Source organism: Sphaeramia orbicularis, chromosome 19 (genome assembly GCF_902148855.1).
Source record: "Sphaeramia orbicularis chromosome 19, fSphaOr1.1, whole genome shotgun sequence".
Lineage (NCBI taxonomy): Eukaryota > Metazoa > Chordata > Actinopteri > Kurtiformes > Apogonidae > Sphaeramia > Sphaeramia orbicularis.
In genome coordinates, this window is record NC_043975.1 from 2403103 (window position 1) to 2430118 (window position 27016).

The 27016-nt window shown below is 37.7% G+C and overlaps 1 pseudogene; it reads left to right on the forward strand.

Annotated features, from left to right (window-relative positions):
* Window positions 1-1529: 1529 nt before the first annotated feature.
* LOC115410499 (uncharacterized) lies at window positions 1530-27016 on the forward strand (annotated as a pseudogene).

Genomic DNA, 27016 nt, shown 5'->3' on the forward strand with positions numbered 1-27016 from the left:
GCTCCCTTTAGTCCAGGGCTGTCAAACTCATTTTAGTTCAGTTCCACGTTCAGCCAAATATGATCTGAAGTGGGCCGGACCAGTCAAATAATAACAGTGAAAAAAAAGTTACATTAAATTATGATCATGTGTACATCTACAAAGTTTCCTGAAAAATCCGAATAATAGGAATAACTTGAAATGTCTTGAGAAAAAAAAAAAAAAGTGCAATTTCAAAAATATTCAACCTCAGTTTATCTATTATTTATACGTGTTCATTATAACTTACAGATCACAGTGGATCTACAAATACACAAAACATTTAATAACTGAATGTTGGTAAAATTGTATTTACTTCTCTGAAGACATTTCAGGATGTTCATATTTGTTCAGGTTATTCACATGTTTTCTAAAAGTCTAGTTTTTTAATGTAAACATCTTCATGTAATTTTACTTTTTTTACACCAAAACACAGAAAATTTGCTGTTGTCAGTATTTCTATGATATTCTGATCATATTTGACTGCTCTGATCCACTGGAGAACTAACTGGTCTGTATGCATCTGTATGTGGAACCTGAACTAAAAGGATTTTGACACCATTGACTGTTAATATCTTCAGTGTCATTTTTGCATTTCACAAATTCATCCCATGGGCCGGACTGGACCCTTTGGTGGGCCGGATTTGGCCCTGGGCCGCATGTTTGACACCTGTGCTTTAGTCCATCTGATCAGCTGTTTCAATCATGCATCATATCATTATTATAATCAATAACCTGAATCTACTATCCACCCTCTATTGTATTTTATAAAAGCCAAGTGACCTCTGTGTGTGTGTGTGTGTGTGTGTGTGTGTGTGTTTGGTAATTAGGATTTGAAGGATGTGAAAGAAAAGAAAAGTGGACAGAAGACACTTGTATAGGAGTCCCAGTGTTAGTTAGTTGAAGGGTCTAGAACTGTAGAGGCTCAACACAGATACTGAAGAAAAGACACTATTTAATGACAAACACATACACTTTGGAAAGTGAGTTTTACTGATTATTTTCATGTATTTGTGGGAAGAGAGCAAGTGTTGAAAAAAGCCAAGTAAAAAGTTGTGGGTAAAATCCAGTAAAGCCTCAGATTGTAGATGTGATTGTCTGTGTACTTTTGGGAATAAGTGACATGAAATAATTGAAAGAAAAAGGCTTTTTTGTTCAGGAAGAAACTGAAGCATCAACTGTATGAAGAGTGGATCCAGAATGTGATCATATGACATGGATCAATATATTTATGTGAGGAGACAGAGAGGAGAGAGGAGGAGGAGGAGAGGAGGAAGAGGAGGAGGAGGAGGAGAGAGGAGGAGGAAGAGGAGGAGGAAGAGGAGGAGGAGGAGGAGGAGAGGAGGAGGAGAAGAGGAGGAGGAGGAGGAGGAGGAGAAGAGGAGGAGGAGGAGGAGGAGGAAGAGGAGGAGGAGGAGAGGGGGGAGGAGGAGGAGGAGGAGGAGCAGGAGTAGAGGCTGTAAATTCTCAGTCTAGTTTCAGTCCTGATGCATTTGTTGCTCATTAGTGGAACTTTGCAGAATGCATTAAATTCTTGGATTGTCTTTAGATTTTCTCAGATTCATTCTAAACTTGTCAATGACTGAATTGGTTTCTGACTAGGATTGTTTGCTTGTTTGATCAGCTCTACAAATGGAACTAATCCAACTGTTCCTCACTGAGACATTGGAGTTGATGGAGTTTCTCTTCACTAGTAACCAGCTCTAAGGTCCAAACACTGATGTGCACCTGCACACAGGATGTGCTCCTCCGTCTCTATGGTAACCGGCCCCGCCTCCTCTCCCCTCTCCCAACCGCAGCGGGGGGGCCCACGGGAGGTGGGAGGAGCCCTTCCGAAGCGGGCGGCCCGGGTCTGATGTCCCAGCTCGTCCTGCTTTGTCCTCAGCTGCAGCAGACGCCGCTTCTCCCCAGGTTCACCAGAGGAAACCACACAAAATGCTTCTGCTGCCGCCGGCTGCTCTGTGCTGTCTGTGTTCAGGTCAGTGTTTCCAGCCAATCAGGAGCCACAACACTCTACCTGTACAACACGCACACACACTAACCTTCATCCACGCCTCTGTTTGTCTACAGCGCTGGTCGCCACGGCAACACAGCTGATTCAGGAGGATGTAACACTGACCAGGAGAGTCGGTCAAAATGTCTCCTTCAGCTGTAGAGGAACTGAGGAGTGTGATGGCAGTGTTACATACTGGTACCAGAAGAAAGACACAGAAACATTTGAACGGATTCTCTACATTTGGAGGAATAGTGGTTCCATTTACAAATATAATCATCCTCAGACAGCTGACTTCTCATCTGTAGATAAAGGTAAAGGTTATGAGTTGCAGATCCAGACAGTTGGACCCTCTCATTCAGCCTCATACTACTGCGCCTGTTGGAAGTATGACAGTTCTACCCACAGTGAGAAAAGACTCCTGAAGTCTGTACAAAAACCTCCAGATGCACAAACATCAACCAGCGTTAGTGACACCAACAGAACAGGAAACCACGGCAACCATCCCATAGTTCAGCTCCATCTCACACACAAACCAACTGATCTGAGGACACTTTGAATCCCATACATTTCCTATTTTCCAGTGGATTTGACCCATTTGAACAGGTTTAATGTTGGAAAAAACTGAGCAGAAAAATCCCAATCCAAAGGACAAACACAATCAACCTGAAGAGTCATGGACACGGACCAATGTTGGACTCAGAGTTGGATCCATGAAAATGAACAGTCCATGAAAACCACTGCTGTGTTTGTCCACTTCAAAGCTCAAGTCAATCCTCTGGAGACCATGAATGGGAATCCATCCATCACTGGGTCCAGATCCAGTCCATGTGGACTAAAGGACTGAACAAACTGTCCAACTGATGCACAAAAGACAAAGACAAAACCGTCCTGTTGATGTGAATATGAGACAAACACATCATGGATCTGGAATCTCATCCTGGTTCAGCATCTGGACACGTTTAGTCCACGTCAGCCCACGGCGTCGGAGCACACAGGTTTTTGTACCAGCATATTTCACTGTGGGAGGATGGTACTACCTGATCTTTGGTTCTGGGACTAAACTGTACGTAACAGGTAAGAATCAACATTTAATATCATTTATTTACTTGTAAATCTGTCAAATGTGTTTAAAGTCAGTTTGTGCTGATTCAGGTTTGACAGGTTTTGATTTTTTAGTCAAAGTTCATAATTATTCATGCAGGTACTTTTATAGAAATAAACTTTCATTCTATTTTAAACTGTCTCTATTCAATAGAAAATATTCTTCATAAAAAACCAAAATGTGTATTTTTATTATTTTATAAAACCTGATAAAAGTGAAGTTCAATCATCTCAGTCATTCAGAAACAACTGCAGATTAAAAAAACATCTGATACATGATGTGAAAAATACATTCAATTATATTTTAAAAGCATTTTTAAATGATAGGTGATGTTAATTAAGTTAATTGTGACAAAAATATCACTTCAATCATATCGTATAAGTATAATGATACTGTTATTTACACATGTCAATAACCTGTATTACAAACTGTTCACATTAAGACAAATGGACACAATTAGATTATTAATGATAATGTCCAGAAATACAGTAATTAATAATAAAATAAGTACCTTAAAGTAATTAGGATACATTATTTTAAAATAAGTCAACATTTATTTATGTCGTTGTTTTTACATAAACACTGTTCAACACAAGTGACACAAATTAATTTCTTTCAAATCTTTAATGTGATTTTATTTTAAATCTGATGATCATATTGTTCAAACATCTCAGTCATTCAGACAAACCTGCAGATTCAAAAACATGTTTTACATGATGAGAAAAATACATGCAATTCTATTTGAAATGCACTTTTAAAGCTCAGTGCTGTTCAATATGTTAATTGGGTCAAAATAGAAGTTTCCATTTGTATTTGACATGAGAATGAATGTGTTTAATTAATAGTATAAAGACTAAAATAATACCCAAATACACACTTATATTTACATTTGTGTCTTACACATATATTTCTTCTATTTAATGGCCTATGTTCTGTGAAAGTACTGGAACTGAGAGTAAAATAGCAGTTAATAAACATATAAAGGTAAATATATTGAATCAGTTCAATCCAGATATAATAAATATGTTGTACTTCACTGTTTCATGACTTTAACATCTTCTTTATGTCAGAACTTTAGGAAATAAAAGAGTTTCTGTGATTATTGAAATGTTTATTCCAAACAGTCTGATAAGATATTATACATGACATCAATTATACAAAGTACACTGAAAGAAGAAAAAAAAGGGGATCAATAATGATCATTAAAAGGAGGAGAGAGAGAAAAAAAAGGGTAGTATAAGTCAATTAAATAAGGATGTAAAAAATGGAAAATAAAAAAGATATTAACAAGCCTGTACATTTAACCAAGCACACTGTGAGGAAACAAGACAAGAAAAAAAAAAAAAAAGGGGGGGGGGGGGTGCATAAGTACATTTATAAGTATACACACAAGGTAGCATTCATAGTCATAATACAAAGAAAGAAGAAAAAAAAGAGAGAGAGACAGAAGAGTGGAACAGTGCACATGTACATTTAGTATTAGGATATTCAAGTACAAACGGCAACCACGAACAGAAGAGTAGCACACAAAAAGAAAACACAGAAAGACTATTAAAAAAAACTATTAGATTATTAATTAGAATGTCCAGAAATACAGTCATTAATAATTACCTTCAAATAATTCAAATACATTCATTTATAGATTTTTAATATTTTTGTGTGTATTTTAGTGTAGTTTGTAAGTGTCTGAGTACCGAGAAAAGAGATATATAAAACCCATTATTATTATTATTATGATTATTATTATACCATGTTTTAATGTATTTTAGCGTATTCTAGCATATTTTGCGTATATTTAAGGCATTCATTTGATTTTTGTGTGTATTTGATCTTATTTGTGCTTTCTTTCAGTGCTTTTCTTTGTGTTTTGTGTGTATTTGATCTTATTTGTGCTTTCTTTCAGTGCTTTTCTTTGTGTTTTGTGTGTATTTGATCTTATTTGTGCTTTCTTTCAGTGCTTTTCTTTGTGTTTTGTGTGTATTTTTCCACATGTTGCTGTGGAATCGCTCTAATGCTTCATGGCTGGAGGGGTTCAGGTCGGAGCTTTAACACTTGATTCTTTCTTCTGTTCAGATATATTTATTAAAGTAAATTTCAAATATAGAATACACACAGGTATTCAAACATAAATTAAAAATCAATCAATCAATCAATCAGTCAAACAAAACCCACTTAACCCTCCCAAACCCCTTGCTGTCACCAATCTATATGCATATACAATATGGCACTGTAAATATAAATAAAGTCACATTTCAAGGTGTTACAAATACATCTTGACTTGTTAAGGGCCTTGTACATGAGTCATAGGATTGTCAAAGAAGATTAAAAAAGATTTCCACACTTTATGAAACTTCTGTTCAGATCCACATAATGTATATCGGATTTTTTCGACTTTAAGGTTGGAGATCACATCTCTGACCCAGTGTCCAACAGAGGGTGGGGCAGGTTCCTTCCATCTTGTAAGAATAAGGCGACGTGCCAAAAGAGTAGTGAAGGCGACCACCTTGAGTCCTCCTGCGGGTAACTGCGGCCTTCCAGGAACGATACCGAACAGTGCAGTTAAAGGGTCAAGGGGGATCGTAACTCCTAGTATATTAGTAAGCACTTCAGAAATACTCCTCCAATAGTGTTCAAGACTGGAACAGGACCAGAACATGTGTAACAGTGTTGCTTCATTTGTTTTGCATCTATCACAGGTAGAATCAATTTGGGCAAACATTTTAGTCAGTTTGGACTTTGACGTGTGCCCGATGAACAATCTTAAACTGAATTAAAGAATGACGTGCGCATATAGAGGACGAATGAATCTGCTTCAAAACCGCAGTCCATACCTCTTCACTTATTGTCACCTGTAGGTCTTTGCTCCACAGTTGTCGTGTTTTCACATTGAGGAGATGATGAGATATAGCAGACATTCTCCTCATTATAAAAGAAATGGCACCCTTTTTCTTCAGATCAAAGGTAAAGACGTCATCTAAAATGGTAATATTCGGCTTGTTTGGAAAATCTACTGTAGTGTTCTTCACATAATGCCTGACTTGGAGATACCTGAAGAAATGTGATGCTGTAAGATTAAATTTCTGTGCAAGCTGATCAAAAGAGGCAAATATGCCTTGTATGGATAGGTCCCCTAAGCATTTGATACCTTTGCTGTGCCAGACAGCAAATGTGCTATCAAGCAGCGAAGGTTTAAAAAAAATGATTGTGTGCAACAGGGCCAAAAAGACAACTTTCCTGTAATTTGTAATGTTTCCTGAATTGAGTATATATCTTCAGTGAATTGGTAACCATTGGATTGGAGCTACACACACCTGTCTCAGATATGGGCATGGAAGAGGCTAGAAGAGCAGGCAGAGATACAGACCCACAAGAGTCCTTTTCCATGCAAACCCATATGGGACAAGTCTTACCAGAGTTATAGTGAACCCAAAAGGTTAAACAGTGCAAATTAGCAGCCCAGTAATACATTTTAAAGTTTGGGAGAGCCATGCCTCCATCTCTTTTTGGCTTTTGCAAGATGTCTCTACGTAAACGTGGTTGCTTCCCATTCCAAATATACACAGAAATAATTGCATCCAATTTCTTAAAGTAGCTCCCAGGAATGAACACAGGCAAACGTTGGAATACATATAAGTACTTTGGGAGGACCATCATTCTAATTGCATTGACCCTGCCAATAACTGAAATTGGAAGTGAGGACCAGGCAGCCAACTCCTGTTTTGTTTGAGTAAGAAGACTCCCAAAGTTTTGTTCAAACAGGTCTGAAAAGGCTTTGGTCACCGTTATACCAAGATAAGTAAAACTGTCCAGAGTTATTTTAAACGGAATCTCAATACTCTTTAATGCAAGGCTGGTAATATTAAGCGGCATCAATTCACTTTTTTGCAGGTTCAGCTTGTAACCAGACACTCTCCCAAACTCTTCTAACAAGGTAATAATATGTGGAATTGTAGACTCCGCTTTTGATACATATAAAAGATCATCAGCGTAAAGAGATAACTTGTGCTCCGCATTTCCCCTTGTGATGCCTGTAATCAGACTGTTATCCCTTATAGCTATAGCTAGGGGTTCGATCGCTAAAACAAACAAAAGTGGCTTAATGAACAGCCCTGCCTTGTTCCACGGTAAAGATTAAAAGGTTTGGAGTAAAGATTGTTGGTCAGGATCATGGCTGAGGGACATGCATATAAAAGCTTAACCCATGAAATAAAAGATGGTCCAAATCTGAATCTAGTTAGGGTTTCAAAGAGAAAGTTCCATTCTACCCTATCGAATGCCTTCTCTGCATCCATAGAGAGAAGGCATTCTGAAGTAGACTGACAGGGGGAATACATAATGTTGAATAGTCGTCTAATGTTAGAGAAAGATGGTCGCCGTTTAACAAATCCGGTTTGATCTGTAGAGATTATACTGGGTAATACGTCCTCAAGTCTGCTGGAAAGTATTTTTGTTAAAATTTTATAGTCCGAGTTAAGCAGAGAGATTGGCCTATAGGAGGCACAATCCAACGGGTCTTTATTTTTCTTTGCCAAGAGTGTTATAACTGCCTGATTTAGAGTAGGAGGAAGCTGGCCTGACATAAAGGAGTCAGCATATGTTTGTGTCAAAACTGGGGATAACTGGCTACAAAAAGCTTGACAGAATTCGTTAGGTAAGCCGTCTGGGCCTGGGGATTTGTTAGTTTTTAGTGACTTGATAGCAGCAATTACTTCTTCCTGTGATATTGGGTTATCCAAAACTGAAGCCTGTTCTGGGGATATAGTCGGAATGTCCAAGTTTTGAAGAAAACTATTAATGAGGGCACAACTTGGATTGCATGTAGTATAGAGCTTGGAGTAAAAATCTTTGAAAGCATTATTTATCTCTTCTTGATTAGTAACCACTTCCCCATTTTGTAATTTTACCCCATTAATTAGCTGTTTAGCCCTCGCACCCCTCAACTGTCTGGCCAAAATCTCCCCGGCTTTATCACCATGTTCATAGGTTACACTTCTGTTCTTAAGCAACAAGTTTTCTACCTGATAAGAGGTGAGGAGGTCATACTCAGTTTTAAGTTAAGGCGCTCTTTGTCTAAATCAGGAGATGGGGCCTGAGCATTACTTGCATCAATATATGCTATTTTCTCGGCTAATTTCATTTGTGCTTGTTTGGCAGTTTTGTTCCTGTTAGCAACATAGGATATAATTTGCCCTCTTATGAAGGCTTTAAGGGTCTCCCAGACAGTAGAGATAGATACATCTGGAGTAATGTTAACTTCTAAAAAGAAACGCATTTCTTCTGACAAGAACTTAACAAAATTATTATCAGACAGTAACAAAGAATTAAACCTCCAGTGTCTACTATTGTTTCTCACTGCAGGTAGATTCAAAGCCAAGACCAGAGGAGCATGGTCTGAAATTAAGATGGTTTGGTATTCACATGTATGAGCAAAATGAGTAAGTTTATTGTCAATAAAAAAATAATCTATCCTGCTATATGTGTGATGGACGTGGGAATAAAAAGAGAATTGTTTATCCTGGGGATGAAGAAATCGCCATATATCAGAGATACCGTATTCCGCTAAAATGGTCTGCATATAAAAGGCTGCTTTTGTTAAGACACTGCCTGGTCTATTAGATGATTTGTCCAATGTAGGATCCATACATAAATTAAAGTCCCCTCCCATTATAAGCAAATGTGAGTTCAAATCAGGGAGATGTTTAATGATGCGCTGAAAAAACAGGGGATCGTACAAATTGGGAGCATAAACATTAACTAGCGCAACTTTAATACTGTAAAGTAAGCCTGTGACTATAACATAGCGGCCGTTAAGATCTACCACAGATGTAGAGTGACTAAATGGCACATCTTTATTTATTACTATGGCAACTCCCCTTGCTTTTGCCTGGAAAGAAGAATGAAAAAGTTGTCCCACCCATCCTGTTTTCAATCGTAAGTGGTCTGAATTTTTAAGATGAGTCTCTTGTAAAAACGCTACCCCAACCTTTAACTCAGTGGTTCTTAACCTGGGTTCGATCGAACCCTAGGGGTTCGGTGAGTCAGTCTCAGGGGTTCGGCGGAGGTCAAGACACACACTCGACTCATTAGTCAGGTGTGTGTGTCGGGCTAGGTCCGTGTATGTAAACAAACGGCTTCGGAGACTCTTTCTCTGATTGACATCCAATATACGCGGTGTATTGTTGTTGCTTATAGCACTACAACACATCCGGAAGTGTTTATAATCTCTTCCACTCGTCTGACGATGAATTATTTGAGTATTTTCCACATCGTTGTTATGACTTTTGCTACTTCCTGTTAACCACAGAGGCAGCCATGTGTAGCGTTTGTTTATATTTTTCGGTCACTGCACTGGTCAGTTACAATCACGTGACAACCAACGCACCGTCGCGGATGGAGAAATCATATTACGCTAAAGCCGAGCTATTGCCGTAATAAAACAACGATCACAAAAATACAGAAGGAGTATAACGAGAACTTTTTTTTGGATACACTACATGCAATTATCATTTTTTATGTCACAATTGCGTGGTTCGGAAAGTTCAGAGCAAGATGAAACGAAAACCGGGTTGACCTGACGGCGTACACATACATATATACAACAGCAGAAGTCACACTGATTTGCAGTAAATATTCATTATTATTGTAGCCTGATGGAAATTAGGTGATGGGTGTGTGTTAAAATGTTAAAAATGATAAATAGCATAAATACAATAAGTTCATTATTGGAATACATAAGGTTAAAAATTAAAACCATTTCAGTGTGGTAGTATTAAAAAAGGTCATGTCTTTGTGAAAAGGTTAATGCACGGTTCATTTTGTGCACCAGTAAAACATATACCTGTGTCTTGAATTTGAAAAAAATCATATTGTATTTTTTAATAAAGAAGGGTTCGGTGAATGCGCATATGAACCTGGTGGGGTTCAGTACCTCCAACAAGGTTAAGAACCACTGCTTTAACTGTTTCAAATGTGACAAGACCTTCTTTCTCTTAATAGGGTGATTTAATCCCTTAACATTCCAACCAATAATATTAAGACCACTACTCATTTAGGGTTACAAAAAATAAAATAAAATCCAATAGAAATGATCCTACAGTAACCAGTGCCATATAACACAAGTACATCAATGCAAACACCATAAAAGTAATAAAGCAAAACAAAAATATCAATGGTGACAGCAAAGCAAACAAACAAAATCCCACCCCGCCCAAAAAGGTGACTAGCTGCTAAAACAAGCAACACACCTTCCCTATCTAATCTAACATCTTCCAGACTGAACTAAACTATTACTCTAGTACTCCCTTATTCCTATAAGAGGTATACAATGGCCCCATTGCATTGAATCAAAAAAAAAAAAAAGAAAAAAAAAAGTTATATTTGCAAACCACATAGATTGGATTAGAGATATGGGTCAGGTAGAATAACTAATTAATAATAATCATGATATGTATTGACCATCATCCATGTCTGATACAACCTGACCGATACTGAAGAAAAAAAAAAAAAAAAGAAAAACCTCACACACAGAGTGACAAACCTGCCTCTTCAACACCCGCAGGAAAACAGTTTTATACACTGCTATTAGCTTCCTGGACATATTTCTCCGCTTCTTCCACCGATCTGAGCCACCTGCGTTTGCCGTCCACCTGTGTAATGCGAAGCCTCGCTGGGTACAGGAGCGCTGGTTTGAGTCCCAGTTCGTACAAAGATGACATGACCGCTTTATATTCCCTTCGTTGGCTTACCACTTCTGGCCCATAGTCCTCACAAACTCTGAAAGTATGTCCTTGATAAACCAGTTGAGTTTTGTTGCGAGCTTCTCGAACAAGCAGGTCCTTGTTGTAATAGCGGTGAAAGCAGATCAAAATGGGTCGGGGCTTATCACCGGGCTTCGTCTTAGGGGCTAGGCTACGGTGAGCCTGGTCCAACTCGGTAGGAGAGGGGAAAATATCACGGCCGAGTACTTCGTATAGCATTAGGGAAAAAAATTTGCTTGGCTGAGGTCCCTCAATCTCCTCCGGTAGGCCGACCAGTCTAACGTTATTCCTCCTACTCCTTCCTTCGAAATCCACCATTTTAGCTCTTAGCTTCTGGTTCTCCATTAGTAGCTTATCACAGGTAGCCTCTACCTTCTCCAATCATTGATGCACGGACTCAGCATTTTCTTCCAGCAACGTCAGGCGACCATCGTGACTGTTCACGGCTTGTTGTAGTCCATCACGTTTGTCATTAACCTCATTAAAGGAAGTTTTAATCTCCGACAGCAAAGCCGCTCTGTGTTCAGCCAATGTAGCCACCAAATCAGCCTTGCTAATGGTACCGTCGGTGTCTGTCTTATCTGCAGTCTTGCCCGATTTGGGAGGCATTTTAAAGCAACAAAAAATCCAGTTTAGTTGAAATAAATGTGGTTTGCGGCAAGTAGCGACTAGTGGGGCGTAAAAAAAGTATTAAAGCGGGAGCCCACCTGACACATGACTTCACTCCATGAGCCTTCAACCGGAAGTCTTCTCCTTGATTCTTTCTTCTGTGCTGGTTTCTTGCTCAGTCCGTGTTGCTCACCGTGTCCACGTGTCCACCTTCAGATGATCCAGTGCTGAGGCCCGTGGTGGGCGTGTGCCTGGCGGTGTCCACGGCCCCGGACGGGAAGACCTCCCTGATGTGTGTGGCCTCAGGCATGTCTCCTCCTGAGGTCCGCTTCTCCTGGAAAAGACAGAAGGACCACGGAACTGAGGAGGATCTGCCCGACGCCCAGGGAGAACAGCTGGAGGTCCAAGAGTCTGGACGGAGAACCTCCATCAGAACCATCCATCAGAACCACAACAGCTCAGATAAATACTGGTGCACGGTCCAGCACGAGGGGGGCACCACCCACCAAGGTGAAGCTTCTGGTCTGGGTTCAGATATGTTCCAGCTTCATGTGTGTTCAGACACAACAGCACTGACATGGATCTGCTTTGTGTTTCAGAGGTTCCAGAGGTTCCAGCTCTTCCTCCTTCCGTCCAGCCCTGGGACTCCCAGCATCTTCCTTGTCTGTTCTACTCAGTTCTGATCCTGAAGAGTCTGGTTTACTGCTGTGGACTCTGGGTCATGAATCTCATATAGACCTTCCACCTGCTGCACACCACTGAGTTCCTTTACATTCTGTCATTTGTCAAAGTCAGTGCTGATCCATCAGAACCAGCAGGACCTGAAAGAATCACAATCACTGACCTACAGTGTTAGATTTGCTCCATGCAGACGTATTAAATTGGTCCCAGTGGTCTATTCTGTTTATGTGGAATCTTTTCTCTTGGTCACTGCTTCCACTATGTGTACGTTTGAGCATTTATCCAATCACATTTCAATCAGATTTTCTTGCTTTAGTAATAACCTTCATTCTCTGTCAGATATCTGTTTATGATCAAACACCCTGGTATACTGGGTTTTTTGGTGGAGTATTGATAGAATAGCATTGATATTAAAGGTTGGATTAGGTCAGGTAGAACAACATGAAGAACTACACTGAAAAAAATCTAACTCTGACCAAGTGTATTTTTCTCATTTCTAGTCCAAATATCTCATCACACTTCAAATCAGACGGAATCACCTAAAGAGGAACTTTTCAGTGAAATATAAGAACTGATTTATAGAAAATAGAGCATGAAAATTTATTTCAAGAAATCTGACCAAGATCATTTTCACTTGTTTCACTGACATTTTTTTTGTTGTTGTTGCTAAATTCAAGCAAAAAATCTGCCGATGGAACAAGTGAAAATGATCTTGGTAAGATTTGTATAAATCAGATTTTCCAGATCTACTGTCTATAAATCAGTTCTTATATTTCACTGAAAAGTTCCTCTTTAGGTGATTCTGTCTGATTTGAAGTGTGATGAGATATTTGGACTAGAAATGACAAAAATACACTTGGTCACATTTAGATTTTTACAGTGTAGGGGTGAAAAAAACAATGCTGTTGCTAAAATGTTGTCGTCGTGCGATTGTTCTTCAGTTTGTTAAAGAATCCCTGATTCTGTTCAAGAAGAAAAACAAAGCAGATTAAAAAAATAAAATAACTTGTATATTTAAGTGGTTTTTATTTCTGTCTCATTGTGGGTTGAATTCTACTGCTCTGGTAAATGATGACACATTTTCATTTTATCTATTATCAATTAATAATTAATATTAGTTTGTTTCCTTCTGAAAACACAAAAACAATTTAATTGAAATCTATTCAATTAGGTGCATGACCTTTACATTTCACAGTTTCTATAAACAGACACTATTTCACCGTTTTGTGCATTAACTCTTATTTGTCCATAGTTGACTATAAATACACAGTAAATCTATGTTTAATGTCTCATTCATTTACATGGATTTCTCTGGTTTAAATGTATAATTTGAGCTTCTTCTATTAAATATCAGTAAACTGAGATTAAACTGAAACAACAGAAAAATAAAGTAAAAACTATGAAGATTCTTCAACCATTATTTACCTCCATTCAGCAGATTTAACTGTCATATATGAGCAAAAGGAGTGGAGATATTGATTAGAAACTGGTCAATATTTTATCAATATGTTGTGATTTAATACAGACTTTGAGGATCAAGTTGAAAATATTACGTCTATTATGTATAAATCCTGGCAAAAAAAGAAAAAAGTCTTACAATCAGAGCAGTTTAGATAAAACTCTACGCTGATGACACTGTTGTTGTTTGTCATAAAAGTATAAAATAAAGCTACGTATAAATACAGTTACACTTATTAAATTATTTCTATTATTATTCATTCTATTGATATTTTGTTACATCACAAGCTTGTTTTTTTATATGGTAAAAATAAATAATTGAACAGACTGAAGTAGTGAAAGACTTTGTATTTAATTTTATTACTGTTAATTTGGTGAAATAAAGTGTCGTGAGGAGGACGTGGTTCAGTTTCTGTGAAAAAATAAACCAACGCCTGATAAAACATGAGGGCGACATGTTTGATTCAGTGGGTTTTGTTTCTGACTCTGAATCATGGCTGTCAAACTCATTTTAGTTCAGGGGCCACATTCAGCCACATTTGGTCTGAAGTGGAAATATAAAGATATATAATATACAATAATAAGATAATTATATATAAATAATGTGGAATCCAAACTTTCCTTACATGATGAAAATGTTTACATCTACAAACAATCCTTTAAAACAGTGGTTCTTAACCTGGGTTCGATCGAACCCTAGGGGTTCGGTGAGTCAGTCTCAGGGGTTCGGCGGAGGTCCAGACACACACTGGACTCATTAGTCAGGTGTGTGTGTCGGGCTAGGTCCGTGTATGTAAACAAACGGCTTCAGAGACTCTTTCTCTGATTGACATCCAATATACGCGGTGTATTGTTGTTGCTTATAACACTACAACACATCCGGAAGTGTTTATAATCTCTTCCACTCGTCTGACGATGAATTATTTGAGTATTTTCCACATCGTTGTTATGACTTTTGCTACTTCCTGTTAACCACAGAGGCAGCCATGTGTAGCGTTTGTTTATATTTTTCGGTCACTGCACTGGTCAGTTACAATCATGTGACGACCGACGCACCGTCGCGGATGGAGAAATCATATTACGCTAAAGCCGAGCTCGTGCCGTAATAAAACAACGATCACAAAAATACTGAAGGAGTATAACGAGAACTTTTTTTTGATACACTACATGCAATTATCTTTTTTTATGTCAAAATTGCGTGGTTCGGAAAGTTCGGAGTGAGATGAAACGAAAACCGGGCCGACCTGACGGCCCTCACATACACATACACAACAGCAGAAGTCACACTGATTTGCAGTAAATATTCATTATTATTGTAGCCTGATGGAAATTAGGTGATGGGTGTGTGTTAAAATGTTAAAAATGATAAATAGCATAAATACAATAAGTTCATTATTGGAATACATAAGGTTAAAAATTAAAACCATTTTGGTGTGGTTGTATTAAAAAGGTCATGTCTTTGTGAAAAGGTATGGAATTTGTTGTAAGTTCATGGTTTTGTTCTTTGAGCAAAGTGATGTTAATGCACGGTTCATTTTGTGCACCAGTAAAACATATACCTGTGTCTTGAATTTGAAAAAAATCATATTGTATTTTTTAATAAAGAAGGGTTCGGTGAATGCACATATGAACCTGGTGGGGTTCAGTACCTCCAACAAGGTTAAGAACCACTGCTTTAAAACAATGTAACAGGAACACCCTAAAAATTTATTTTAAATAAATAAATAAATAAATAAAGTACAATTTTACCAATATTCTGCCTCAGTTTATCAGTTGCACATGTTCATTATAACTGACAGATCACAGTGGATCTACAAATACACACAACATTCAATAACAGACAGAATATTGGTACAATTCCACTTCTCTGAAGACATTTCAGGTTGTTCATATTTGTTCAGGTTGTTCACGTTTTTGTGTGAAATGATAGTTTGTTTTAGTGTAAATACAGGAAAATTACATGAAAATGTTTACATTTACAAAGAGAAAAGTGTGTAAAGTTGTCTTTTTTTTATAGGTTATGATGTTAGTATTTGACTGATGTGACCCACATCAGACTGAACGGGTCTGAATGTGGACCCTGAACTAAAATGATGGTTCATATCTTCAGTGAAACACTCAGTTGATTTAAATCCAGGTTCCAGACCCACCTGTTCTCAGCTGGATTTGAACACAGTTTGGATTCATCAGTTCAGATCTGCACGGTTTCTTTGAAGTTCAAAGTTTTGATCTGTTTTTTCTGCTTGTGTGTTTTATCTGTTTATCTGATTTTTAGTTGTTTTTTCTCATGCCTATACTTTTTATTGCTTCTGCTGTAATGCTTTTAATGTTTTATGTGAAGCACTTTGAATTGTCTTGTACATGAAATGTGCTACAGAAATAAACCTGCCTTGCCTTGTCATTTGTCCATTTCACTAATTCATCCCACAGGCCGGATCGGACCCTTTGGTGGCCCACATTTGACCCCCGGGCCGCATGTTTGACCCCCCCGCTCTAAATAAAAACCTGTTGATTTCAGTCTTTGACTCACATTATAATTAAAGTTTGATAAAATAAAATTAAACATGTATCTTTTTAATATCATTAAGGTTAAGGTTCAGATAATGAACAGTTTTTTCTTCTTTAAATGTTTTCTAAATAGATGTAATAATTCAAATCACTGATAAAACTGTCCTTTTTTTCGGCCTTATTTTTATTCTGTTCGTTAAAGTGAACAGAGGAAGGTAACTCTACAAACCACAGTGTGGTGGTTTTAGTTCCGTCTCAGTGTGGTTCATGTTCTGCTGCTCCGATAAATGACAACAGATTGATAACAGACAGGAAACTCAACAACGGAGTCAACTTTTTTTCTGTAAATGTGGAGGTTTCATCTGGTGTGAATGTGGAGGCTGTTGAACAGAGGAAGTGTTGATTCTCTGTCAACAGTCTAATAACCACAGAGAACACATTCACATCTGATCATCCACCTCCTCCCACGTACGCCATCACAAACACGTTTTTACACCAAGTTCAACCACTAAACACAGTCCACCCACCAGGAGCTCACAGACTCAGTTTAATCCAGATTCAGGCTTTGACCAGTTCAAGACAGACCCTCAGAGAAAAAGCACAAAATGAGGAAGACTCTGCACTGCTGGAGGACACACAACAACACAACAACACAACAACACAACGACACAACCCAGTCCAGTCCAGCTCAGTCCTTCTATCGCCCCCTTGTGTTTGACAATATGAACTCTTTCCTTCTGTTCTCTCCTATTCAAATGTCACTACTACACCATCTGCAGCTCACACAACACAACAATAAAAAAACTAAACACACAACACAACAGAACACAATGAAACATAAAACAACAAAAAAATATAAAACAACAAAAAACACAAAACAAGAAAAAACACAACACAACAAAAAAATACAAGACAAGAAACAACACAACAAAACACAACACAAAAAACACCACACAAAAATACTACAAGACACCACAACAACAAAAAAAGCACAAAACAACACAACACAAAACAACAAAACAAAACACAAAATAGCACAACACAAAAAAACACAACACAACATGACATAACAATAAAACACAACAAAAAACACAACACAACAAAACACAACAAAATACAACACAACAAAAAACACAAAACAACACAACAAAACACAGCACAACAAAAAAAACACAATAAAACACAACACAATAAAACGCAACACAATTAAACACACAAAACACAGCACAATATAACACAACAGAAAACACAAAACAACGCAACACAATATAACAGACGCAACAATAAAGACAAAACAACGCAACAAAACACAATAAAACAAAAAAACAACACAACACAAGAAAACACAACACAATATAACACAAAACAACAAAAAACAACAAAACACAACACAGTATAACACAACACTATACAAAACAACACAACATAACACAACACAAAAAAAACACAAAACAACACAACAAAACACAGTACAAAACAAAAACAACACAACAAAACACAAAATAGCACAACACAAAAAAACACAACACAACATGACAAAACACAATAAAACACAACAAAAAACATTTTACAACATTTTATCGTATTTGTGACAAATGGATCAAGTTTATATCCTTTAGCCATCCTGAATCTCTGTTATTCCTCTAAAGGTGTCCCTTTTTTTATGATTGCTTATGATTGCTTTTTTTTTTTTTTTTTTTTTTTTTTTATATATATATTTGAGTAATACTGAAACCGTAAGCACCCATTTATGTTTTTTTTTTTTTGTTTTTTTGTTTATTTGTTTTGGGGGTTTTTTTGTTTCTGTTTTTTTTTTTTTTTTTTTTTACACTTTTGTATGTATTATGAAAAAAAAATTGCATGGCAGCTAAATGTCCACATAGTGGAGAACTACACATTGCCTCTTAAATGTTTTGATAAACTGCTTTGCTGCTGATGTATACAATAAAAAAAAGTTAAAAAAAAACAAAAAAAAAAACACAACACAACATCACATAACGCAATAAAACACAACAAAAAACACAAAACAACACAACAAAACAAAGCACAACACAACAAAACACAAAATAGCGCAACACAAAAAAATACAACACAACCTGACATAGCACAATATAACACAACACAAAAAAACAACACAACAAAACACAACACAAAACAACAACACAACAAAACACAACACAGTATAACACAACACTACACAATACAACATAACACAACATAATACAACATAACACAACAAAACAAAACAACACAATATAAGACAACACAAAAAACACAACAAAACATAACACAGTATAACACAAAACAACACAACAAAACCCAACACAATATAACAAATCCCACCCAATCCCAGTCCAGTCCAGTCCAGCTCAGTCCTTCTATCGCCCCCTTGTGTTTGACAATATGAACTCTTTCCTTCTGTTCTCTCCTGTTCAAATGTCACTACTACACCATCTGCAGCTCATTCTCACATGTGCTTTTACTCTGAACATCACAAGAAGAAGCAGAAGAACAGCACAAATCCAAACACAAACAACAGCTTTCCAAAACTGTCCAACAACCAAAACACAAATGAATGAAATAAACCAACCTGACAGGATGAAATGTCCAATCAGGGACATGAGCTCAGACATTTCATGGAGTTTGGCTTCCTTCAACAAATCCTTCAACCATCCTGACAGACGTGTCAAACCTGGAGGACATCTGAGGGACGTCCCACCGGGACGCTTCAACAGCCCGTCCGTCCAAATACGGTCACACCCACAATTCTTCAGTGTCATCAGCTTGGATCTGAGAACTATATATATATATATTTGTATACATACACACATACATATATACACAGACACAGACATACATATGCACATACAAACATACATATAAAAAAACAAAGAAATTAAACAAAAATAAACAAATAAAATTAATAATTTAACCCTTTCATGCATAGTGGTCAGTACAGTGGACAGTTCTTCTCCAGCTGTTCTCTTATATATTCATGGGTTTTGTTGTTTTAGTTCCATATCAGCCAACACAGTGGACACTAATGCATCATCTCATACACTGGAATTCATACCATTACTGTAATTTTGCTGTTCTTGATAAACCTGATCTGCACTAACATGTTTCAGCATTAGTCAATTATTTGTTAGAAAAAAAAAAAGTTTTGTTTTTTGTTTTTGCATATTATCTCCATGAAAAGAGTAATAACTAGCATTAGAATGGGTTAAAATGTGAGAAAACATCATTTTATTTTATTTCATTGTTTTCATGTCACTTTCTGATATTGGGTTTTAAAACATGTGTCTTTATTTCAAAAATTAAATGCATGGACATTTTTGTAACTCCATGAAAAAACAAACAAACTTTATCACATTGTTTTTTTCATGCCTATGGAGGAATAGAAACATTCAAGAAAAAAATTGTAACCAAGGTTCTCATAATTAATGCATGAAAGGGTTAAAAAATAAATATAATTATAAAATTTAAATAAATACATAAATAAATAAAATATAATAATAATAATAATAATAATAATAATAATAATAATAATAATAATACTTTCCCACACATCTACAGTTGGGTCCCACTATTAGTCCCACATGCTCAAATCCAACACACTTTAAACTCTTCTTTTTTGTGGATTCAAACACACACTATTTCCTTGTTTCTGTTCAGTGTACAGGTTCTCCTTGTCCCCTCAGTGCTCTTTACAGTCGGAGTTCTTGCAGCAGAAACAGGTTGAATCAGTGACAGTTCAATAAATGTCAGTGAGCTGCAGTTTGTTGTCTGAGACACTAGAGGGCAGCAGAGTCCAGGTTTTCTACTGAGCAGCAGCAGCACACAGCAAGTCCACTACTACCACAAGTCTGAAAACCACCACTGTTAAAGGGAAAGACTGAGTCCAAAAATGAAGAAAGGAGGAGAAGAAAGGAGAAAAGTTTCATCTTTAATCAATGATTCACAGACAAAAGCAAATGAAAGACATTCAAGAGTCCATTCAACATTTCTTTGGAAACTCAGGCTCCGTTCAGACTGCAGCCAAATGTGGCCCAAATCCCATTTTTGGACGCTATTTGACCTGGATCTGACCTGTTCAACACACTTTGAACGCCACTAATCCAGTTTTTTCCAATCCCACCCAGACCACTTTCATATGTGCTCCTAAATCTGATACGTGTCGGATATTTTGCGATGCCACGTCAGTCTGAACGGCCAGGTGGCATTTATCCGACCTTTCCGTCATTGAAACGCCAGTACAGCCCGACTGCAACACGCTGGTGAACAGATAGAGGTGGTGGGAGATGAGTGTGTTGTGGTGAGAGTGTTACGGAGAGGCGGTCCCAGATCTATGGAAACCTTCTTCTGGTCATTGGAAAATTGTGAATGAAGTGTGTGTGAGTGAAGCCGCTAACATCACTATCCCACCACTCCTGACTCCGCCTCCACATCCAAATAGTCGGTTGTACAGACGTAGCAGCCATTGCACCACAAAAGGCCACAGCAAAAACCCTGGCTCTGCTCTGTTTGAATCTTCTACTTGGAATTCTTGGACTGTAATGGTGCTGACTTGGGTTGGACACAAACTTGATCAGTGCCACACACGCCCATACCAGATGCCTCCAGATTTACTTTTGGAAACACAGTGCGTGCTGCGTGGGCACGGATTACGTCAGGACTTCGTCTGCGCATGCGGGTCACTTCAGGGTCGCATTCAAATCAAATCCACTAAAAACACAAACAAAAGCACTGAAATAAAGCAAAAATAAGATCAAATACACGAAAAAAACAATAACGTTAACCATAATAACCTTGTTTGAGACCCCTGCTGCATCAACACCTAAAAATATCGATACAGTACTTTTTTTTTTTACTATCGATACAGTATTGTGAAATGAAATATCGCGGTATATGGCAGAAGCGGTATTTTCTAACTCCCCTATGACACCGCTGGACCGTCTTCAGCGCTGACGGACACAAACACCAGCAGGAACTCAGTCCAACGTCCACAGAGGACGGACAAACCCACTCAAACTGAGCCGTGGTCGTGTCTGTCAGAGACGCGGCCGAGACAAACGCCGCTGAAAAAGCAGACGGAAAGGCCGAGCATGACACCACAGAAGAAGAAGGAGTCTGTGCCCATGTGTGGAGGACTCATTCCACTCCCACAGAAACAGGTGTGAACAGTGACAGTGACATGTCATTTACTGTTGGAGACACTAGAGGGCAGCAGAACCCAGGTTTTCTACAGGCAGCAGCAGCACAGACCCAGTCCAAACAGAGGACTCATTCAGATTGAAGAATTCCAACATCTGGATCTGGATACATGTGCATTACAGATTAGATCTACGACGGCACGAAACATTTAGGAACAGGACAAATGTTGTTAAAATTGCACTGAATTTTCTTTAGACATTTCAGGTTGTTCATATTTATTCAGGTTATTCACATGTTATTGTTAAGGAAGAGTTTTTAATGTAAATATTTTCATAATTGTAATGTAAACGGAATTATTGTGCTTTTCTTCTGACTAAGATTGCTATGTTCTTGATATTTGTATTATGTATGTTTTGCAACTGCATATATGTTAAATTTCATTGCATGTTCGGAATAAATCACTAAACTAAATGAATTTAAGGTTTTTTTTACACTAAATCAAAGAGAAAAAAAATGGGTGTTGTCATTATTTATAGGTTATTATGATATTATTTTTGAGTTTGATGCCCTAACTTACACTTTGCAAATGGTGGGCCGGATTTGGCCCCTGGTCCGCATGTTTGACACCTGTGCTTTAGTCCATCTGATCAGCTGTTTCAATCATGCATCATATCATTATTATAATCAATAACCTGAATCTACTATCCACCCTCTATCTATTTTATAAAAGCCAAGTGACCTCTGTGTGTGTGTGTGTGTGTGTGTGTGTTAAGGATGTAACGATATGAATATTTCATATCACAGTTATTGTGACCAAAATTATCACAGTTATCATTATTATCGCAGTATTGTTGAAACTGTGCTCAAAATGTTTAATACACACTGAAATAATTTAACCAAGTTGTATTTTGAAAAAACCCAAACCAAACAAAAAAAAAAAAACATAAAATAATCGGCACAATGTCCCTTCTGTTGCAGAAGCGTTCAAATATGAACCCTTAGTGGTCTGAGTCTATTTTCTCTGTTTTTCAGTCCTTCTGATTTTGCCTTTATATACGATAGAAACAAATGTTTACTATACCCATGTTTGGGATCTGTTTTTCAGCACAACTTCATCCACATCATCTGTCTATTATTTTTCTCTTTAACCTACGTGCGTTCACATTCCAACCAACATTAACAGAAGCAGAGGATTGTGGGAAGTGCCACTGGTCCAGACACAGTAGAGTCATGAGAACAGATGAACAGTGTCAGTGATGTGTCAAACCCAGAGTCTGTGCATCATTTTCACTGTTGAACTCACACTTTGTGTTGGTTTTCTTTCCAATATTCACTGCAAAAAGGATTTTCAACAAATGAACAGAACTTTGTTTCTTATCTTTTGCCTAAAAAACAAAACTATCCTTGACAAGACACTTTTACACTAGAAAACTAATCCAACTGTTCCTCACTGAGACATTGGAGTTGATGGAGTTTCTCTTCACTAGTAACCAGCTCTAAGGTCCAAACACTGATGTGCACCTGCACACAGGATGTGCTCCTCCGTCTCTATGGTAACCGGCCCCGCCTCCTCTCCCCTCTCCCAACCGCAGCGGGGGGGCCCACGGGAGGTGGGAGGAGCCCTTCCGAAGCGGGCGGCCCGGGTCTGATGTCCCAGCTCGTCCTGCTTTGTCCTCAGCTGCAGCAGACGCCGCTTCTCCCCAGGTTCACCAGAGGAAACCACACAAAATGCTTCTGCTGCCGCCGGCTGCTCTGTGCTGTCTGTGTTCAGGTCAGTGTTTCCAGCCAATCAGGAGCCACAACACTCTACCTGTACAACACGCACACACACTAACCTTCATCCACGCCTCTGTTTGTCTACAGCGCTGGTCGCCACGGCAACACAGCTGATTCAGGAGGATGGAACACTGACCAGGAGAGTCGGTCAAAATGTCTCCTTCAGCTGTAGAGGAACTGAGGAGTGTGATGGCAGTGTTACATACTGGTACCAGAAGAAAGACACAGAAACATTTGAACGGATTCTCGGTATTTGGAGGAGTGATGGTGACATTTATGATTCTAATCATCCTCAGAAAGCTGACTTCTCATTTGTAGATAAAGGTAAAGGTTATGAGTTGCAGATCCAGACAGTTGGACCCTCTCATTCAGCCTCATACTACTGCGCCTGTTGGAAGTATGACAGTTCTACCCACAGTGAGAAAAGACTCCTGAAGTCTGTACAAAAACCTCCAGATGCACAAACATCAACCAGCGTTAGTGACACCAACAGAACAGGAAACCACGGCAACCATCCCATAGTTCAGCTCCATCTCACACACAAACCAACTGATCTGAGGACACTTTGAATCCCATACATTTCCTATTTTCCAGTGGATTTGACCCATTTGAACAGGTTTAATGTTGGAAAAAACTGAGCAGAAAAATCCCAATCCAAAGGACAAACACAATCAACCTGAAGAGTCATGGACACGGACCAATGTTGGACTCAGAGTTGGATCCATGAAAATGAACAGTCCATGAAAACCACTGCTGTGTTTGTCCACTTCAAAGCTCAAGTCAATCCTCTGGAGACCATGAATGGGAATCCATCCATCACTGGGTCCAGATCCAGTCCATGTGGACTAAAGGACTGAACAAACTGTCCAACTGATGCACAAAAGACAAAGACAAAACCGTCCTGTTGATGTGAATATGAGACAAACACATCATGGATCTGGAATCTCATCCTGGTTCAGCATCTGGACACGTTTAGTCCACGTCAGCCCACGGCGTCGGAGCACACAGGTTTTTGTACCAGCATATTTCACTGTGACAGGGTATGTGTGGATCTTTGGTTCTGGGACTAAACTGTACGTAACAGGTAAGAATCAACATTTAATATCATTTATTTACTTGTAAATCTGTCAAATGTGTTTAAGTCAGTTTGTGCTGATTCAGGTTTGACAGGTTTTGATTTTTTATTCAAAGTTCATAATTATTCATGCAGGTACTTTTACAGAAATAAACTTTCATTCTATTTTAAACTGTCTCTATTCAATAGAAAATATTCTTCATAAAAAACCAAAATGTGTATTTTTATTATTTTATAAAACCTGATAAAAGTGAAGTTCAATCATCTCAGTCATTCAGAAACAACTGCAGATTCAAAAAACATCTGATACATGATGTGAAAATACATTCAATTATATTTTAAAAGCATTTTTAATGATAGGTGATGTTAATTAAGTTAATTGTGACAAAAATATCACTTCAATAATATCGTATAAGTATAATGATACTGTTATTTACACATGTCAATAACCTGTATTACAAACTGTTCACATTAAGACAAATGGACACAATTAGATTATTAATGATAATGTCCAGAAATACAGTAATTAATAATAAAATAAGTAACTTAAAGTAATTAGGATACATTATTTTCAAATAAGTCAACATTTATTTATGTCGTTGTTTTTACATAAACACTGTTCAACACAAGTGACACAAATTAATTTCTTTCAAATCTTTAATGTGATTTTCTTTTAAATCTGATGATCATATTGTTCAAACATCTCAGTCATTCAGACAAACCTGCAGATTCAAAAACATGTTTTACATGATGAGAAAAATACATGCAATTCTATTTGAAATGCACTTTTAAAGCTCAGTGCTGTTCAATATGTTAATTGGGTCAAAATAGAAGTTTCCATTTGTATTTGACATGAGAATGAATGTGTTTAATTAATAGTATAAAGACTAAAATAATACCCAAATACACACTTATATTTACATTTGTGTCTTACACATATATTTCTTCTATTTAATGGCCTATGTTCTGTGAAAGTACTGGAACTGAGAGTAAAATAGCAGTTAATAAACATATAAAGGTAAATATATTGAATCAGTTCAATCCCAGATATAATAAATATGTTGTACTTCACTGTTTCATGACTTTAACATCTTCTTTATGTCAGAACTTTAGGAAATAAAAGAGTTTTCTGTGATTATTGAAATGTTTATTCCAAACAGTCTGATAAGATATTATACATGACATCAATTATACAAAGTACACTGAAAGAAGAAAAAAAAGGGGATCAATAATGATCATTAAAAGGAGGAGAGAGAGAAAAAAAGGGTAGTATAAGTCAATTAAATAAGGATGTAAAAAATGGAAAATAAAAAAGATATTAACAAGTCTGTACATTTAACCAAGCACACTGTGAGGAAACAAGACAAGAAAAAAAAAAGGGGGGGGGGTGCATAAGTACATTTATAAGTATACACACAAGGTAGCATTCATAGTCATAATACAAAGAAAGAAGAAAAAAAAAGAGAGAGAGAGACAGAAGAGTGGAACAGTGCACATGTACATTTAGTATTAGGATATTCAAGTACAAACGGCAACCACGAACAGAAGAGTAGCACACAAAAAGAAAACACAGAAAGACTATTAAAAAAAACTATTAGATTATTAATTAGAATGTCCAGAAATACAGTCATTAATAATTACCTTCAAATAATTCAAATACATTCATTTATAGATTTTTAATATTTATTTATTTTTGTGTGTATTTTAGTGTAGTTTGTAAGAGTCTGAGTACCGAGAAAAGTGATATATAAACCCATTATTATTATTATTATTATTATTATTATTATTTTATCATGTTTTAATATATTTTAGCGTATTCTAGCATATTCTGCGTATATTTAAGTCATTCTTTGTGTTTTGTGTGTATTTGGTCTTATTTGTGCTTTCTTTCAGTGCTTTTTCTTTGTGTTTTGTGTGTATTTGATCTTATTTGTGCTTTCTTTCAGTGCTTTTCTTTGTTTTGTGTGTATTTGATCTTATTTGTGCTTTCTTTCAGTGCTTTTCTTTGTGTTTGTGTGTATTTGATCTTATTTGGGCTTTCTTTCAGTGCTTTTCTTTGTGTTTTGTGTGTATTGATCTTATTTGTGCTTTCTTTCAGTGCTTTTCTTTGTGTTTTGTGTGTATTTGATCTTATTTGTGCTTTCTTTCAGTGCTTTTCTTTGTGTTTTGTGTGTATTTTTCCACATGTTGCTGTGGAATCGCTCTAATGCTTCATGGCTGGAGGGGTTCAGGTCGGAGCTTTAACACTTGATTCTTTCTTCATTCATGGTGTGCTTCTATAGTTCAGTGCTGGTTTCTTGCTCAGTCCGTGTTGCTCACCGTGTCCACGTGTCCACCTTCAGATGATCCGGTGCTGAAGCCCGTGGTGGGCGTGTACCCGGCGGCGTCCACGGCCCCGGACGGGAAGACCTCCCTGATGTGTGTGGCCTCAGGCATGTCTCCTCCTGAGGTCCGCTTCTCCTGGAAAAAGACAGAAGGACCACGGAACTGAGGAGGATCTGCCCGACGCCCAGGGGAGAACAGCTGGAGGTCCAAGAGTCTGGACGGAGAACCTCCATCAGAACCATCCATCAGAACCACAACAGCTCAGATAAATACTGGTGCACGGTCCAGCACGAGGGGGGCACCACCCACCAAGGTGAAGGCTTCTGGTCTGGGTTCAGATATGTTCAAGCTTCATGTGTGTTCAGACACAACAGCACTGACATGGATCTGCTTTGTGTTTCAGAGGTTCCAGAGGTTCCAGCTCTTCCTACTTCCGTCCAGCCCTGGGACTCCCAGCATCTTCCTTGTCTGTTCTACTCAGTTCTGATCCTGAAGAGTCTGGTTTACTGCTGTGGACTCTGGGTCATGAATCTCATATAGACCTTCCACCTGCTGCA